This window comes from Pristiophorus japonicus, chromosome 7, assembly GCF_044704955.1.
Source record: "Pristiophorus japonicus isolate sPriJap1 chromosome 7, sPriJap1.hap1, whole genome shotgun sequence".
Taxonomy (NCBI): domain Eukaryota; kingdom Metazoa; phylum Chordata; class Chondrichthyes; family Pristiophoridae; genus Pristiophorus; species Pristiophorus japonicus.
Window position 1 is genome coordinate 132,880,684 of NC_091983.1, and position 14,346 is coordinate 132,895,029.

The following is a 14,346-nucleotide window of genomic DNA, read 5'->3' on the forward strand; positions in this document are numbered from 1 at the left end:
CCACCTTCTCAGGGGCAATTAGGGATGGGCAATAAATGCTGGCCTTGCCAGTAATGTCCACATCCCAGGAATGAATCAGAAAAAATTAAAGGAGAAAAGTATGTTTTTTTTGCATTAAAATGCAGTACACAAGGTAAAATTCATCTGAACACTGCTATAGAATCCATAGCACCTCATGCAGAGCTGGCTTGATGTCGTGGCAGTTTCTGTGACAAATCATCCCCAAAACCACAAAAAGCATTGACGCCAAATGTATCCAGAGCACAAAGGATTTATTCCAACTACAGAGAAGCAGATTTCCTGTTCTGAGCAAGCATTGCATTCATTTAGTGTGTGAGAATTGTCTTGCAGCTGTTCCCGGTTTAATTTGCTTGCTGGGCATCTTGTCAGTGGTCAAGGTCTCTCCAGAAGAACAACAGGAAAACCTCACACAAGGCAGGACCTTCAATCATATCCTTTCAAAAGCAGGGGGAAAAATTATAATATGTTTTGCATGCCTATGCGCCTCATTAGACACAGCCAGCAAGGTTGTATGTGCTTATGAACTCCAGAATGGAAAACAAATATGTGTTACTTAAATCATTTCTGGCCTTAGATGTCGAGCTTTTCATTTATAGCTGAATACAATCCAGAGAGTTGAAAACCTCATTTATTTTGAGGAGAAGCAAATAGTTGAGCAAAGATCAAGAAAGATACTTTGTGTTGTGCTGTCGATAGGTAATGAAATGTCTGGTGTGATGAAATAGAATGAACCATTCTAACTCTCTTTTCAAGGGTAGCTTCCAGTCCCACTTGGCATCAATACGGTGATACAAAGTCCTTTCTGCCTACAATTGCAGAAGTGGTCAAGGTTATTTTACACAGTACATCAGACAAAAGAAAACAATGAGATCTGCTCTACTGCATGGGTCGCCACTGATGGGTTCAGCAGCCCACAGGCTATCTTTACAGGAAGTATGGGTTAACTTTTTACCATAGGACACGTGCATTTAACAATTTCTTTCTTAACCCATGGGATATGGTGGGATGTGGGAAAGTAATTTACTGAGCAGTTGAAATTCTGAGTGTTATTTTTAGTGCATTAGTTAATGCATTTACTTATTTTGGTTAATGTACAACACTTATGTGTCAACCATGGCTCAGTGGTATCACTCTTGCCTCTGATTCAAATCCCACTCCAAAGATTAAGTTCAAAATCTATGCCGACACTCCAGTGTTGCACTATCAGAGGTACCGCCTTTCAGATGAAACATAAAACCCTCTGCCCTCTCAGTTGAATGTAAAAGATCCCATGCCACTATTTCAAAGAAAAGCAGGGGAGTTCTCCCTGGCCAATATTCATCCTTCAACCAACACCTAAACATAAGAACATAAGAAATAGGAGCAGGAGTAGGCCATTTGCCCCCTTGAGCCTGCTCCACCATTTAATAAAATCATGGCTGATCTGATCATGGACTCAGCTCCACTTCCTTGCCCACTCCCCATAATCCTTCACTCCCTTATCATTCCAAAATTTATCTATCTCCACCTTAAATATATTCAATGATCCAGCCTCCACAGCTCTCTGGGCAGAGAATTTCATAGATTTACAACCCTCTGAGAAGAAATTCCTCCTCATCTCAGTTCTAAATGGGCGGCCCCTTATTCTTAAACTATGCCTCCTAGTTCTAGATTCCCCTCTCTGCATCTACCTTGTCGAGCCCCCTCAGTATGTTATATGTTTCAATAAGATCACCTCTCATTCTTCTAAACTTCAATGAGTATAGGCCCAACCTGCTCATCCTTTCTTCATAAGTCAACCCCTTCATCTCAGGAATCAACCTAGTGAACCTTCTCTGAACTGCCTCCAATGCAAGTATATCCCTCCTTAAATAAGGAGACCAAAACTATATGCATTACTCTAGGTGTGGTCTCACCAATACCCTGTACAGTTGCAGGACTTCTCTGCTTTTATACTCTATCCCCCTTGCAATAAAGGCCAACATTCTATTTGCCTTCTTGATTACTTGCTGTACCTGCATACTAACTTTTTGTGTTTCATGCACAAGGACCCCCAGACTCCACTGTACTGCAGTATTTTATAATCTCTCTCCATTTAAATAATAACTTGTTTTTTTATTTTTCCTGCCAAACCCCACACTTTCCCACATTATACTCCATCTGCCAAATGTTTGCCCAATCATTTAGCCTGTCGATATCCCTTTGCAGATTATTTGTGTCTTCCTCACAACTTGCTTCCCACCCATCTTTGTATCATCAGCAAACTTGGCTACATTACATGCGGTCCCTTCATTCAAGTCATTACTATAGATTATAAATAGTTGAGAGCCCAGCACCAATTCCTTTGGCACCCCACGAGTTACTGTTTGCCAACCGGAAATGACCCATTCATCCCGACTCTCTGTTTTCTGTTAGTTAGCCAAGCCTCTATCCATGCTAATATATTACCCCCAACCCTATGAGCTCTTATCTTGTACAGTAACCTTTTATGTGGCACCTTATCAAATGCCTTCTGGAAATTAAAACACACCACATCCATTGGTTCCCCCTTATCCACCTTGCTCGTTACCTCCTCAAAGAACCCCAGCAAATTTGTTAAACATGATTTCCCTTTCATAAACCCTGCTGGCTCTGCTTGACTGCATTATTATTTTCCAAATGACCTGCAATTTTAATAATGTACCAAAAGGAATGACCATTGGATAATTAGCAAATTTTGCTATTCAAAATGCAAAGACGCGAAGTCCAATAAAATAAAGATAAGTGAAAGATGTTTTGATTAGCCTAAAACTAGTAACAAGTAACAAGTCAAGAAGGTACCATGTTTCAGCTCTGATCGTGATTAGTTAGTTAATTTTGGACAGGGTGACTAAGGAGGAAGGGAACAGATGAAAGGAAAAAGTCAACATTTTGATTTCTATCCAATGACTTTTGTAAGTGTGCTGTTCACGTGAGGACAGGTTTGCAGGCAGCTGTGATGCATCCACAAGCGAACAGCGTGCCAATTCTCCACTCTCATCAATGATGAGTAGTTCCTTGGACAAGGCCCCTAGGAACTGTCAAACCCTACGTTATCACTTATGGACTCATACTTTCATGTGTCATATTAGAGGAAGAAATACCTAAAATCAGAAGTGTTCAAATGCACATTTTTATATTTTATCTAAAATATTACTTTTCCAGATAAGTCAAAACAGATTATCTGACCATTTATCTCATTGATGTTTGCAGAAGTTGGCTACTGTGTTTCCTACATTACAACAGGTTAAATAAAAGTACTTCATTCGCTCTGGGATGTCCTGAGGTTGTGAAAGGCATAATATAAATGCAAGTTTTGTTTTTAATTAAGTTAGATTGTTAACTTTGGTGAAATAAAGCACAAGAATTAGACCTTAATGCAGTGATTAGTACACTAAAAATACAGCATAGAAGAAGTCCAGCTCCTAATTGGGAAAAAATAATTCACCACCCAGGAGGGCTCTTGCAGACCCTTTAACAGGCATTGGGAAAGCCTTCACAGACTGGATGTTCACTCTTTGCTTGGCAGCTGTGCACATCACGAATGAGGGGGAAACAAATGGGTGAGGCTAAAAGCACCATCACTGACGCCACAACAGCAACTGAAGTTGCTAGGAGACTGAAGAAAGAAATCCACTGAAGTGGTGAAATGGAACAGAATTATGTGGTATATGACATCAGGAAAAATGTAACCCAGTATTTTCCATCATATAGCTACTGAAATAATTTTCTGGGTATCTCATCACTCAGCAAATCTGTTATTCTAGTTACATTACAATGTTAATATAAATCTATTATTTACAACAACTGCTGACATTAATGTGTTTCAGGTGAATGGAGGTTGTGTAATATTGTCTGCATTACTTTGAGGTTACATGATAAACAAATACATATCTCAGACAGCACCAGCAGTATAATGAGAGAAGTAATAATGTAACAGCACAATTATTTCTGGTTTCCCTTGTCACTGGTGGACAAAATTTGAATATAACAATAGTGACAACATAGCCTTCTCTTGATTATGTGGCACAGTACTATATTATGAATAAAATTAATGGAATATTTATTTATTTGAATTGTTATTTATTCCTAGGCATGACGGCAACCTGTATTAAAACAGTTAGATAAATTCAAAGTTATAGTGCAGCTAAATTAACACTGATAGCCCTGACTGTTCGTGAGTAGTAAAAGATGCAGGGCTCAACTTGTGTGGCGCACATCGGGCAGGAAGTGGGTGGGACATCCATTCCGTCCACCTGAACACATCGGCAGATGACCCAATCGATTGGACTTCTGAATGGACTTCCAATTTGAATAGTGAAATGCCCGTGATAATCGCAATGCTTATAGGCAGCTTGCCATTTGCGAGGGTAGGGAACCCAGTGGGCCTGTCGCTTCTTAAAGCCAGCCCTCACCTCTCAAAGAGGAAGTAGCATTTCTTAGTGGTGGTATGTGTGAAAAGTGCATTGTTAGAACAGCAGGCAGACTGACGACAGCCAGGGCAAACAATGTTTAATGCTGCCATGAACAAGTCAGGGCAGAAGAAGGAGGTCCTGTTTCCCTCTGATCGGAGCCACGCCAAATAAGTCAGCACACATAACCAGAGGTGGCTGAGCAGGTCAGTGCCCAGTACTATAATTCCTAGGACCTAGCTACAGTGCTGCAAAAAAGATTTAAGCCTAGAAATTGGGTATCGCCCGCACCATTTGGGGGCGGTAACGCTCGGGAGGCGGGACTTCCTGCACCCAGCGCAGAAGTCCCGCCCGCGACCTAAATTGGGGTTACCACCCCTGAGAGGAAGTGAAGCGCAATGTCCAGCCAAGTTGCAAACATTTCGGAAATAATGGGGAGCCAAGGGTCCAGAGAGATTGAGGAACTTAAAGAAATCAGTGTAAGCAAGGGCATAGTACTGGAGAAATTAATGGGACCAAGTGGCAACAAATCCTCTGGATCTGATGATCTCCAACCTAGGATTTCAAACAAGGTCGCTGCCAAGAAAGTGGATGCACTGGTATTCATCTTCCAGAATTCCCTAGATTCTAGAACAGTTCCCAAGAATTGAAAGGTAGTAAACATAAGAACATAAGAACATAAGAATTAGGAACAGGAGTAGGCCATCTAGCCCCTCGAGCCTGCTCCGCCATTCAAAAAGATCATGGCTGATCTGGCCGTGGACTCAGCTCCACTTACCCGCCCGCTCCCCATAACCCTTAATTTCCTTATTGGTTAAAAATCTATCTATCTGTGATTTGAATACATTCAATGAGCTAGTCTCAACTGCTTCCTTGGGCAGAGAATTCCACAGATTCACAACTCTCTGGGAGAAGTAATTCCTTCTCAACTCGGTTTTAAATTGGCTCCCCTGTATTTTGAGGCTGTGCCCCCTAGTTCTAGTCTCCACGACCAGTGGAAACAACCCCTCTGCCTCTATCTTGTCTATCCCTTTCATTATTTTAAATGTTTCTATAAGATCACCTCTCATTCTTCTGAACTCCAACGAGTAAAGACTCAGTCTGCTCAATCTATCATCATGAGATAATCCCTTCATCTCCGGAATCAGCCTAGTGAATTGTCTCTGTACCACCTCCAAGGCTAGTATATCCTTTCTTAAGTAAAGTGACCAAAACTGCACGCAGTACTCCAGGTGCGGCCTCACCAATACCCTGTACAGTTGCAGCAGGACCTCCCTGCTTTTGTACTCCATCCCTCTCGCAATGAAGGCCAACATTCCATTTGCCTTCTTGATTACCTGCTGCTCCTGCAAACTAACTTTTTGGGATTCATGCACACGAGGTTGCAGCCCCTGTTCCATTACTTGAAGGGGCTGCTCCTGAAATTCTGGCTGCAATTCAGTCCCACTCTCCTGATCTTTGGGCACCCTGTGTGGAGGGGAGCGGGTAGGTCCAAGGGCCTCCTCGTAGGACTGCTCCTGGGCACGGCCAAGAGTGCCATCAGCCGGTCCAGGCAGCGGGCGGTCGAGGGGGTCATTCAACCTGACTGCCTGCCTCTCTTCCGCTCTTACATCCGGTCCAGGGTGTCCTTGGAGATGGAGCACGCGGTGTCCACCGGTACGCTCGCGGCCTTCCGCGAGAGGTGGGCACCGGAGGGACTGGAGTGCATCATCACGCCCGGCAACCAAATTTTAATTTGATTTTACGTTTTAAAGTTTAATTTGTTTTAATTGCCGGTGTTTTTAGTGTCCCCTTCCCTTTTATAGGGGGCACTGGGGAAAAAAGGTGATTTTAGTGCCCAAAAAAAAAAACAAAAAAAAAAGAAAAACACAAAAAAAAAAGGAAAAAAAAGGGCCTTGTAAATGTCTGGTGTGTCATCCAGGTCGGGTGGCACGGTTTAATGTTTTATGTTTTATAGGTAGACTCTAAAAGAGTTTCATGCACAAGGACCCCCAGGTCCCTCTGCACCGCAGCATGTTGTAATTTCTCCCCATTCAAATAATATTCCCTTTTACTGTTTTTTTTCCAAGGTGGATGACTTCACATTTTCCGACATTGCATTCCATCTGCCAAACCTTAGCCCATTCGCTTAACCTATCTCAATCTCTTTGCAGCCTCTTTGTGTCCTCTACACAACCCGCTTTTCCACTAATCTTTGTGTCATCTGCAAATTTTGTTACACTACACTCTGTCCTCTCTTCCAGGTCATCTATGTATATTGTAAACAGTTGTGGTCCCAGCACCAATCCCTGTGGCACACCACTAACCACCGATTTCCAACCCGAAAAGGACCCATTTATCCCGACTCTCTGCTTTCTGTTAGCCAGCCAATTCTCGATCCACGCTAATACATTTCCTCTGACTCCGCGTACCTTTATCTTCTGCAGTAACCTTTTGTGTGGCAGCTTATCGAATGCCTTTTGGAAATCCAAATACACCACATCCATCGGTACACCTCTATCCACCATGCTCGTTATATCCTCAAAGAATTCCAGTAAATTAGTTAAACATGATTTCCCCTTCATGAATCCATGTTGCGTCTGCTTGATTGCACTATTCCTATCTAGATGTCCCGCTATTTCTTCCTTAATGATAGCTTCAAGCATTTTCCCCACTACAGATGCTAAACTAACCGGCCTATTGTTACCTGCCTTTTGTCTGCCCCCTTTTTTAAACAGAGGCGTTACATTAGCTGTTTTCCAATCCGCTGGTACCTCCCCAGAGTCCAGAGAATTTTGTTAGATTATAACGAATGCATCTGCTGTAACTTCCGCCATCTCTTTTAATACCCTGGAATGCATTTCATCAGGACCAGGGGACTTGTCTACCTTGAGTCCCATTAGCCTGTCTAGCACTACCTCCCTAGTGATAGTGATTGTCTCAAGGTCCTCCCTTCCCACATTCCTGTGACCAGCAATTTTTGGCATGGTTTTTGTGTCTTCCACTGTGAAGACCGAAGCAAAATAATTGTTTAAGGTCTCAGCCATTCCACATAAACACAACCCTATTTAAGAAAGGAGGAAGAGAAAAAACAGGGAACTATAGACCAGTTAGCCTGTTATCAGTGGTTGGCAAAATACTAGAATCTATTATCAGGGAGGTTGTAATAGGGCGCTTAGAATATCGTAATATGATTAGGCAGAGTCAACATGGTTTTATGAAAGGGAAATCATATTTGACAAATCTGTTGGAGTTTTTTGAAAATGTAATTAGTAGGATAGATAAGGGGTAACCAGTGGATGTGTTGTATGTGGATTTTCAAAAAGCATTTAATAAGGTGCCACACAAGAGGTTATTACAGAAAAGTTAGGACTCAGGGTTTGGGGGTAATATATTAGTGTGGATTGAGGATTGGTTAACAGACAGAAAACAGAGAGTAGAAATAAACGGGATTCCTTGCGCTTGTCAGGTTGTAACTAGCGGGGTACTAAAAAGTTCAGTGCTTCGGCCTCAGCTATTTACAATCTATTTCAATGACTTCGATGATGTGACTGAGTGGAACATATTCATGTTTGCTGATGATACAAAGTTAGGTGGGAAAGTAAGCTGTGAGGAGGATGCAAAGAGGCTGCAGAGAGATATAAACAGGTTGACTGAGTGGACAAGAACATGGCAAATGGAATACAATGTCAGGAAGTATGAAGTTATCCACTTTGGTAGGAAAAACAAAAAAGCAGAATATTTTTTGAATGCTGAGAAACTAGGAAATGTTTGCATTCAGAGGGACCTGGGTGTCCTTCTACATGAATCACAGAAAGTTAACATGCAGATACAGCAAGCAATTAGGAAAGTGAATAGTATGTTAGCTTTTGTTACAAAGGAATTAGAGTATAAGAGTAAAGAAGTCTTAATATAATTATACAGGGCATTGGTGAGGCCACACCTGGAGTACTGTGTACAGTTCTGGTCTCCTTACCTAAGGAAAGACATACTTCCCTTAGTGGGAGTGCAACAAAGGGTCACTGGATTGTTTCCTGGGATGAGGAGATTGTGCTGTGAGGAGAGATTGAGTAGACTAGACCTATATTCCCTAGAGTTTAGAAGAATGAAAGGTGATGTAATTTGTTAAGTATGGAAGACCTCCACAAGACTGAGTACTGTGAGCTAATACTGATGTGACCTTAGTCTCTTTAATACAACTCCCGAGTGCCTAAGCAGCATGGCAGACAACCATTTATACTCCCTTGCACGAGGTGTGCAGCTGACCCTTGGGCCTCCAATAGTTGTGCCCTCTGGTGGCATGTCTTACACAGTTACAATGTTTACATACATAACATCACTCCCCCCCAAAGTCTTTGATACAAATTATTTGCAAGTAGAGGCAATCCGGGGTTCTAAGCTCCCTGGTTGATTGCCTGAGGTCAAACTCTGGCATGAGTGAGTTGGTCGGACCATTGCTGCATTGTGGTGTGGGTCATAAACTCAAATTCCAAGCTGGTGAAACATGGTCCATTGTCACTGACAAGGACGTCGGGCAAGCCATGGGTGGTGAACATAGCCCGGAGGTTTTCAATGGTGACAGTGGATGTGCTGGATGACATGATTACACATTCAATCCATTTAGAGTAAGCGTCCACTACAACTAGAAACATATTTCCGAGAAAGGGCCAGCAAAGTCTATGTGGATCCTGGACCGCGGTTTGGAGGGCCATGATCACAGACTCAATGGAGCCTCCCTTGGTGCATTGCTCAGTTGTGAGCACATGTTGCACTGGTGTACGCATGGCTCTAAGTCCGAGTCAATGCCGGGCCACCAAACATGCGACCTGGCTATAGCCTTCAGCATGACTATGCCTGAGTGGGTACTGTGTCTGTCGCATATGAACGTTTCCCTGCCTTTTTTTGGCAAAACCATGCGATTATCCCATAAGAGACAATCCGACTGGATGGACATTTCATCTTTGTGTCAGTGAAACGGCTTAGTTTCATCTTGCATTTCCCCAGGAACAGCCGACCAGCTCCCATTGAGGACGCAACTTTTTACAAGTGATAGCACAGGATCCTGGCTAGTCCAGGTCCTGATCTGGCGAGCAGTGACGGGTGACTCCTCGCTCTCAAAAGCTTCCATGACCAGAAGCAAGTCTGCTGGCTGCGCCATTTCCATCCCGGTAGTGGGCAATGGTAGCTGACGGAGGACATCAGCACAGTTCTCCATGCCTGGTCTGTGGTGGATAACATCGTCATAGGCGGACAATGTTAGTGCCCATCTTTGAATGCGGGATGAAGCATTGGTGTTTATACCTTTGCTTTCTGAAAACAGCGAAATGAGCGGTTTGTGGTCGGTTTCAAGCTCAAACCAATGTCCAAATAGGTATTGGTGCATTTTTTTAACCCCATATACACATGTTAACACCTCTTTCTCGACCATACTGTAGGCTCTTTCAGCCTTAGATAGACTTCGAGATGCGTATGCAATCGGTTGAAGTTTGCCTGATACATTGGTTTGCTGTAACACACAGCCGATCCAATACGAAGATGCATCACAAGCTAACACTAATCGTTTACATGGGTCATACAGTACAAATAACTTATTAGAACAAAGTAGGTTTTTGGTGTTCTCAAAGGCTGTCTCTTGAGATTTACCCCAAACCCAGTCATCACCCTTATGTAGCAACATGTGCAACGGTTCCAGCAAAGTGCTTAACCCGGGTAGGAAGTTACTAAAATAGTTGCGGAGTCCCAGGAATGAACGCAGCTCTGTCACATTCTGTGGTCTGGGTGCATTCTTCGTGGCCTCTGTCTTTGAGTCCATGGGTCTGATGCCATCTGCCGCAATCTTTCTCCTCAAAAATTCGACCTCTGGCGCCAGGAAAACACTCTCAGAGCGCTTCAACCTGAGTCCCACTCTGTCTAGTCGACTTAGAACGTCTTCCAGGTTGTCCAGGTGTTCGGTGGTGTCACAACCGGTGAACAGGATGTCGTCTTGAAACACAACAGTGCGCAAAACCGATTTCAGCAGACTCTCCATGTTCCTCTGGAAGATGGCAGCAGCCAAGTGAATCCCAAAAGGGCACCTGTGGTATATAAACAGTCCTTTGTGCGTGGTGATGCACATCAATCTTTTCGAAGATTCAGCCAGCTCCTGTGTCATGTAGGCGGAGGTTAGGTCCAACTTGGTGAACGACTTCTCCCCCGCTAACGTTGCGAACAGGTCATTTGCCTTGGGTAGCAGGTACTGGTCCTGTAACGAGACTCTGTTGATCATTACCTTGTAATCTCCGCAGATTCTGACTGTACCATTACTTTTCAACATCAGAACAATCGGACTGGCCCACTCGTTGAACTCGACTAGCGATATGATTCCCTCTCGTTGAAGTCTGTCCAGTTCGATCTCGACTTTCTCCCTCATCATATATAGAACCGCTCGAGCCTTGTGATGAACGGGCCTTGCATCGGGGACTAGATGGATCTGCACCTTGGTGCCTGTGAAGTTGCTAATGCCTGGTTCAAATAGTGATTGAAACTTGCTCAGCACTTGGGCGCATGTGGCATCATCCACTGAAGATAGTGCTTTGATGTCATCCCAGTTCGATCGAATCTTTCCCAGCCAGCTTCTGCCGAATAGTGTTGGGCCATCACCTAGTACAATCCACAGTGTATGAGCTCTTTGGTGTAGGTGTGCAGCTTTATCTGAATCGGGCTCAGTTTGGGCCTTTGTGCCTTGTTGCCCCACAGTTTCTCAAAGCCTTCTGGCTCATGTCCGCCCCCGTGCCCAACTCTATTGATACCGGAACACCGTTCAATTTGACTTTCAGCATAATAGGAGGGCTCTTGGTGGTGAAGGTGTGTACCCCATATACTTCTTCCTCGGGTTGAGTTGCCTGTCTTGTTTGTTCTGCGTGATCCACGCCGGATCGATCATGCTCTGCCAACTCTACCACATGGTGAGTCGCAGCACTCTTGCACATTTGCTGGAGGTGCCCCATTGTTTCACAGCTTTTGCACACATAGTACTTGAATTGACATTGATGGGCTCGATGATTACCCCTGCAGCGCCAACATGGTGCTAATGGATTTGCATTTCCACCCGATGGCGGACTCTGAGTCAACTTAGGTCTTGCAACTGCAGGCATATAGACCCTGCCATATGCATTTCTGCTTGCTAGCGATGTTATTTTATGCACAGTACTTGTCGGTGAGCTTCGATGCTGTCTGGTATTATCGCTCGTGGATGTGAATGCCTGGGCTATCATGATGGCCTTGCTCAGGTCTAGGGATTTGGCGGACAACAGCTTGCGAAGAATGACCTTGTGGCCGATGCCAAGCACAAAAAAGTCCCCCAAAAATCCAGCAAATTCACAAGGCGCCTCAGGTCAGCAACACAACTCGCCACATCCTAGCCCTCGGAGCGGTGTAGAAGCGATACCTGGCCATTAAGACTCTCTCCTTCGACTAGTGCTGGTTCCGAACCAGCGTACACAACTCTGTGTATGTCTTCTCCGTTGGTTTCTCCGGTGCTAGCAGATATTTGATGAGGCTGTATATTGTGGACCCACACACAGTGAGGAGAATCGCCCTGCGTTTGATCGCTTTATCGTCCCCATCCAGCTCGTTGGCCCCGAAGTCCTGGTCATGACACTCAACAAAGGCTTCCCAATCATCACCCTCTACAAATCTCTCTAAAATACCAATGGCAGCCATGACCGCATGAAAGTTCGTAATCTAATACTCGTCGCAAATTGTTAAGTATGGAAGAACTCCACAAGACTGAGTACTGTGAGCTAAAACTGATGTGATTTTAGTCGCTTTAATACAACTCCAGAGTGCCTAAGCAGCATGGCAGACAACCTTTTATACTCCCTTGCACGAGGTGTGCAGGTGACCCTTGGGCCTCCAACAGTTGCACCCTCTGGTGGCAAGTCTTACACAGTTATAATGTTTACATACATAACATAATTGAAACATATAAAATTCTTAAGGGGCTTGACAGGGTTAATGCTGAGAAAAGGTTTCCTAGCTGGGGAATCTGGAACAAGGGGTCAGTCTCAGAATAAGGGGTCAGCCTTTTAGGACTGAGATGAGGAGAAATTTCTTCACTCAAAGGGTTGTGATCATTTGGAATTCTCCACCTCAGAGAGCTGTGAATGCTCTGTCGTTGAGTATAATCAAGACAGAGGTTGATAAATTTTGGGACCTAAGGGAATTAAGGGATATGGGGATCATGCAGGAAGGTGGAGTTGGGATAGGAGATCAACCATGATCTTATTGAATGGTGGAGCAGGCTTGAGGGGCCAAATGGCCTACTCCAGCTCCTGTTTCTTATGTTCTTATGTTCTTTTGTTCAATGGAGGATAACGCCATCGACATCATTGGCAGAGGAAGGACACTCAGCGTTGGAGATCGGGAGGCTAGAGACCACTTATAGCATGGTGTTTGGCCATTTTCCTTTCCTTTAGTCTTTCTACTTAACTCTCTAGCTAACACTCTGACAAGCACACACATGCACAAGCACGCATACACACACGCACCCTGGAGCTGTATTATGCTGCCACTTACCTACTGCTGCCTACCTTTGCTATTACATGTTAACCCTTGCCCTCTGTCCTTTCTCTAGGTATTTCTAATAAGTCAGGCACTGCAGTCATGCAGATGATGAAGGGGGGAATGATTCTCCAAGGATGCACTGATATGCTCTCATACCTTCCCAAGCACCAGTACAGGGATTACACCTCGGGTGGTGAAGATAGTGAGTTAGAGGGATCTGCACAAGTTTCACTCAGCACAAGTGAGCAGGAACAGGTGCAAGTGGAAAGGGCAATCCAGGAAATGGCTCCCCGGAGGGAAAGCTCGGGTTCCAGCTCGGGTGAAGAGGACAGAGACGCAGAATTTAGGGGCCCAGCCTTAAGAAGAAAAATGCTTTCTGTGCACCAACAATTTTACAATGGGTCGGTCAGCCTCCCAGAGAGCTACTGCAACTTGTCAAAAAGGGTGCAGGAGTCCACTACCAATTTGTGTGGGTTTCTGGTGCATGGCATCAACACAGTCAACCATGGAGCATGTGATCATCTCAATGGGCAATATAGCTGGGTCTTCCTTGCAGGCGTCTGTGGCACCAGTAATCGCATCTCTCAGGAATGCTCAGATAGGCACAATGCAGGCTTTGGGCTCCACCATTTCCTCCATCTTGGGACCTCGAATAGATGGGGCTTCAGTCACATCATTGATCTACAGTCTGCTCTCCTGCTGAGCATTCGGAGTACTGAGTCGGAGTCCAATAGCAGGGGCAGTCATAGAACATGAGTGTAACATATTGCCCTCTTTCAGGATGACAGTACATCCACACCCTTTCCATCCCTTCAAACAGGAAGCTGGAAAATTAGCTGCCACATTTCCATTGATGGTGCTGTCGGTGTTACTTTCCAGGGTCCTTGGGTGAGGCGGCCTGGGTGACAGCCTAAATACAACAGTAGCCTCATTGGATCAGGTCAAAGCTCTACATTCCGGCTGCATCCAGTTACAAATGGTATTGTACAATTAAACAACTAACGGGAGGAGGAGGCTCCATGAACATCCCCATCCTCAATGATGGCAGAACCCAGCATGTGAAAGCAAAAAGCAAGGCTGAAGCATTCACAACCATCTTTAGCTGGAAGTGCTGAGTGGATGATCTATCTTGGCCTCCTCCTGCGCTCCCCACCATCACAGATGGCAATCTTCAACCAATTTGATTCACTCCACGTTATATCAAGAAATGGTTCAGTGCTTTGAACACAACCAGGCTATGGTGCCAACAACATCTTGGCTGTACTGCAGAAAAACGGTGCTTCATAACTAGCTGAGCCTCTAGCTAAGTTGTTCTAACCCAGCTACAACACTGGCATCCATCCGGCAAAGTGTAAAATTGCCCAGATATGCCCTGTCCACAAAAAGCAGGACA